Below are 6,008 nucleotides of genomic sequence, written 5' to 3'. Positions count from 1 at the left end.
TCCTATCAAATCACAACAAGAATACTGAAATAATAAAAGCTTTTGAAGAACCTAGTTAATTTTTTAACTATTCTGTTACATTTTAACTAAAACTTTTTGAAGTTTAAAAATGCAACTGTTCAAAACACAGACTGTTTGAGGCCATTTTAAGACCTCCTATACAAATTTCTCAGTATAGCCTTTCATTTAGTGCTTGTATGGTTTCAGTAACATATGCTTTATCTCCTCTACCAAGAGTAAATACTCTGCATTAGTAAGAGTTTACCTCTTTTAAATCGGTTCCTTATTTACAGACTTTTTTATTTATTTAGGAAAAGCAAGGTAGGGCATTTAGTGTTACCTTCTTAGAGCAGCTTCCTAGCACAAATGTGAAGCTACCAACTTTCCATATTTCAGATACTATTTCCTCCATCAGTGGGACATCAGAAAAATCTTTTGCATGCAAGCTCAGTTTTGCTGGCTGTAAAACAACTTTGGTGGTGTAAACTGTGGAGTGTAGCTGTATATTATAAAAGCATACTGTGCCAGTTTTTTTAAAGCAACTGCCTTTCCCCTTTGTTACTGCCATCGCGCCTCTCAGTCATGCATTTACAAGCCTGAGCATTTGATGGGAACTGCTGCAGGTTCAGCACTTTCAAGAAACAGCTTACTTAGAAGTCTAAAGTTGGATTTAGAAGCTTAACATTTTTGGGAAACTTGTCTATAATCCTCACAACTTATTGTTGTTAAGGCAAATATCTATCCAGTATATTTATGCTGCAACCACTTTAGATTTTTTTACTTCTACTCTGGATAACTAATACTGGTTAAGAAAACCTTTCTGTAACTTAGGGTGAGAGAACTGTCAGACTCACTCTAAACCCCATTTCTGTAAGAGACAGCATTGTGTTGTCCAAATCAAGTTGTAGGCTTAGTAAGTCTACCTAGGTGTCCAGAAATTTACCTAATGAGGGAAAAAAGTTTAATTACAGTTACAAGAGAACTGAAGAACATATATAAAAATAGTGTATCCCACTCATTTCTTTCATAAAGGAATTGGGCCAAAATAATCTGTGCATATTACTCTTTAATTCTCTGATACCAAAACATTAAATACTTCATTTTTGTCACAGCATAATTTGAATCATTTGCATAAGGGGTGAGTTCAAGGTCATGTAATTATATTAGCCAGACTCATTTTATTTTTCACTTAAACTTGCATTTTTGGGCTTCAAAAGTGAAGCAACATCTAACAGAAGGGCAGCAGTCCAAAATATACTTGAAAAGAACTGGCATTAGCTCTAACTTTGTCCTGTCTGTTGAACAAACGTAAGTTAATTAGTCCTTGAACCTGGAAACTGGGTGCTGTCTAGAACAAGACAGAAAAAGCACATTTTAGTAGTTCAGCTACCACAGGATCTGAGATCTGCCTGCCTGCCAGAGGTCAGGAGTTTATGCCAAATGGTGGAAATTAGAAAAGACTTTCAGTTGTGAACAAGAGGCTTACAATAAACAATGGAGAAAAAGTTTCCAGGAGGAAACATAAAATAACCTGACACATCCTTGGGTTAGCTGGTAGACCACAGAAGTGGAGAACAAATACTAAAAGCCAGGAATACAACCTCCACTACATCCTTCCTTCTCTTCCCCTGCTTCCCGCTCCTCTCTTATCAAGTTACAAGAACAGTTCTTTATTTAAGACAACATCCTCTTGTGAGTTCTATATGTGCTTTCTGAAATGTGTAACATATGCCACAGTTTTCCAGTCAATCTGTGCTATAGAATCAAATCTTTCTTCTCTTCTGCCTCCCACTGGTATTTCAAGCTAGTGATGAAGTTGAAAACTAATAAAATGCCTTGATATTTCCACACTGCACAGAGTAGTAGAGCTAAGACTTTTCTGCCATTAAAGCTCTGAGAACCTACAGCTAACTTTAACTTGTTAGCAGTAATATCCTATAATCCTTAGTCGTCTTCTTTATTTCTGCAGGTACCACAAATATAAATTGCTATGTCCCAATTGGCAGTAAATGGAGAATGGTTATGCACTAAAAGTACACTGAAAATGGGGGAACTGGGTAGAAGAGTATAATTGTAATATCTGCATATATAACAGAAAAATAGCACTGATTGTGATACTGTCTGATAGCATTTCACAAATTTTCTATATGGCTGTATCACAGTAATGCAGAAGTCAGCCATGAAAAATTTAGGTTCCCTGCCAGAACATAGGACATCTCACCTATCACAGAATCATGGAATGGCTGAGGTTGGAAGGGACCTCTGAAGGTCATCTGATCCAACCCCCTGCTCAAGCAGGGTCACCTGGAGCCAGTTGCCCAGGATGGTATCCAGTCGGCTTTTGAATGTCTCCAAGGAGGGAGACTCCACAACCTCCCTGGGCAACCTGTGCCAGTGCTCAGTCACCCTCACAGTGAAAACATGTTTCCTGATGTTCAGACGGAAGCTTCTGTGTTTCAGTTCGTGCCCATTGCCTCTGGTCCTGTCACTGGGCACCACTGAAAAGAGCCTGGCTCTGTCCTCTTTGCACTTTCCCATCAGGTATTTATACGCATTGATAAAATCCACCTGTACAACCTATATTTGTGGATAACTGGATTTTTAAAAAATCCTTATCAATAACAATTAACTGGTAATCTCTCGTGTTGTTCCAGCATGTGCCAAATAGTACGTTATATCAAAAGGTTCCCTAGGAAATGTCTTTTTATGGTGCCTATGAAATTTCTAATATAACTACTACTGTGGTCAAAGAAATATAACTTTTCTCCAACCCCGTATCTACGGCTTCTCATGAAATACTGTTGGTTTTCTAATTCTTTCTTGGAAAATCACTTTCTGGAAGAGTCACTAGGAAGGATCTAATTGTTAGATCCTCTGGTATTTTGAAATTATTTCAATGTACTGACTGCATGAAAACGATGTTAATCACAGGAGCAACTGCAGGCAGCAGTTGGCTGTTCTTCCTTCTTCAGCCTCTTTTAGTCCCATTAGGTCATGAAGTTTTTAGGACTGTGGCACTTTGCAAGTTGAGTGGTTCTGGCCACTCTGTTCAGAGCAGTCCCAGAAGGTATTAGACAAGGTATTTCAAACAGGTGTTCGGTGACACAGCTGAGCCTATGCTATGCGATGGATCCTGATGACCATTCTCCTCCATCTTGAAGAAAATCTGTTTCATTTATAGTCAACCTGAGGCACTCAGGAGAAAGAGGAGATGCTCCACAGACCTCTTCCTGTCTGCCACCACTCCTTCAGTTGAGTCAATGGTGATACTTTGTCAGGGTGCTTTGCAAAGTCAACATCTTAGTGGCTATATCATTCTTCACTTATGCAAATGCTGATTTTTTTCTGTGGTTACTTTTCTCCTGCCTTTGAGAAGCATAGCAGAAGCTCAGTGACATTTCCACAAGGACAGCCCCTTCCTCGTTTGCCTCATCCTTTAAACATGGGACAAAGGGGATGCTCAGATTGTTCCCACTGAAACACTGTTGGGAAGTGCCCAGGTAGCTATATCCCTCACGGTAGTTCAGGTTCAGGGCTTGGCAACTTGGCAAGTCATTCTGCTGGCTCCAGGGTGTCTGCTCCTCCTCCTGTACGCCACCTTCACAGTGACCTCGCATCGCTCAGCAGCCTCAGTATGCCTGCAATACGTACTCTGCGTGTATACCATACCCAGGGATTTTCCCCCGACCTTGGCCTGTACTGCGGAGTTGAGCAGGGAAATCGCAATCACTCCTTATAGCTCTCTCTGCGGTTATGCAGCACCTGGTTTAGCTCAGATTCAGAGAGCGGTTGACAAAATGTAGGGAAAAGCTGCTGAACAGCAAGCGCCTTCTGCCTGAAACTCCACAGCAATCAGACCGCCGTTTCCTTCATACTTTGGGAGGCTGATGCCAGGTATCTTGTTACGCAAGAAAGAGAGTTCAATGTTCTCTGGACTATACTTCTGCCCAAAAAGTTGGAAGAAATCAAACTGGCCAAAGGGGCTTATCATGCCATCTTCCAGGGATTACAGCCAAAATCCGACTAAGTTATAGGAACTGTTTAGACAGAGCAACAGCTTGGCAACTCGGGCTTTTCTTGAAGACACTATGCTATAAACTATAATAATTATTCAATCAATGCAGTATTAACTAGCCTTTAATTCTGGCAAGAGGAACGCAATCCATTTTCTTGAGTCAAATTCAGTTACCAATTTTTTTTTTTTTTTAATTTTGCAGCTGAGGGCAGATCTGTGTCCAGCCAAAGAGATGCAGAGGCCGGAGGAGCTGCTGCTGAAGGATCATTACCAAAGCACTAGAGGAGAGAAGACAGATGATTCCAAAAGTGGCCAAACAACGTATTTTTGTTTGCTTTCCTTACTCTTCGGTTCCACTGATCTTTCATCTCAGAGTTTTTCCAAAAGTGTATCTTAACTGCTATTTTTACTGATCAGTAGTGCAGAAGGATATTCATTAACATCTTTGCGAGTGATATGTAGCATTTCTGTTGTTCACATATGCATTCCAGTAACATACTAATGAACTTTGAAAGGTTTCCAAATATCTGTACAAGTCATTATTTCTATGAAAATTTACCCAATTAGTACTCATCATTCTAATCAGTTGGGCATGCCATTAATATGTGGTTTATGTATAAATGATAACACATAGAAATAATACGTTTCAACTGATAACAATGAGCACCTCCAACTTGAAAGGGTGTAATATATAGAAAATTTATTCACAAATAAAAAAGCACTCATCAACATGAATCACATATTCACAATACTGAACAAGCTCTTTTCAGGAATAGGATTTTTCACCCCTGATAGTGGGAATGGAGTTAGCCAACTTCTCACAGCACTGAATAGGAATCATCCAGGATTCATCTGGGTAATCTCTCTGAAGGGGCTACAATGTGAGGCCAGGCCGCTGTGTGTCCGCTCCGAATTAGCAGAAGTAGAGCGCTGTGACTGTGACTTCCATAAAGAACCTCCTGTGGTTGACTGGTGGGCAATTAAAAGAGAAACAGAAGTCATATTAAGTTCTGAAGCTTGAGACTAAACACTAAAAAAACCCAGTTATAGGTCAATTCACTAAAATATTCCCCCTTGCACGCCACTTGTTTTGTGCAGCATTCCAGCTTGTTCTGGAGCATACGGGATACAGCAATGGAGAAGGAAAGCTGGCAACTCCAGGATATTTCCCTGTTTTTCTCCAGGTGAATGCAGTTTTTTCCTATTTTTATTCTGGGGAGGATTGGCTACACTGTTACTAGAATGCTCAAAAGCAGATAGGGCTAAAAACTTTCCTTGGGCCCTTTGTGCCTTCCATGCCCATCTACAAGAAGGGCCAGAAGGAGGACCTGGGGAACTACAGGCCTGTCAGCCTGACCTCTGTGCCAGGAAAAATTATGGAGCGGTTCATATTGAGTGAACTCAAGAAGCAAGTGCAGATCAACCAGGGGATCAGACCCAGCCAGCATGGGTTCATGAAAGGCAGGTCCTGCTTGACCAACCTGATCTCCTCCTATGAGATCAGGCGGTGACCCGCCTGGTAGATGAAGGAAAGGCTGTGGACGTCATCTACCTGGACTTCAGCAAAGCCTTTGACACTGTCTCCTATAGCATTCTCCTTGGGAAGCTGACAGCCCATGGCTTGGACGGGCGTAGTCTTTGCTGGGTAAAAAACTGGCTGTGTAGCCGAGCCCAGAGAGTAGTGGTAAATGGAGTTAAGTCCAGTTGGCAGCCGGTCACGAGCGGTGTTCCCCAGGGCTCTGTTTTGGGGCCAGCCTTGTTTAATATCTTTATCGATGATCTGGATGAGGGGATTGAGTGTGCCCTCAGTAAGTTTGCAGATGACACCAAGTTGGGCGGGAGTGTCAGTCTGCTGGAGGGTAGGATGGCCCTGCAGAGGGACCTGGACAGGCTGGATCGATGGGCCGTGGCCAACTGTATGAGGTTCAACAAGGCCAAGTGCTGGGTCCTGCACTTGGGTCACAACAACCCCATGCAACGCTACAGGCTTGGG

The sequence above is a fragment of the Pelecanus crispus genome, chromosome 4 (assembly GCF_030463565.1).
Source record: "Pelecanus crispus isolate bPelCri1 chromosome 4, bPelCri1.pri, whole genome shotgun sequence".
NCBI lineage: Eukaryota > Metazoa > Chordata > Aves > Pelecaniformes > Pelecanidae > Pelecanus > Pelecanus crispus.
The sequence above is the reverse complement of the archived record's forward strand: the minus strand, read 5'-3'. Positions refer to the sequence as shown.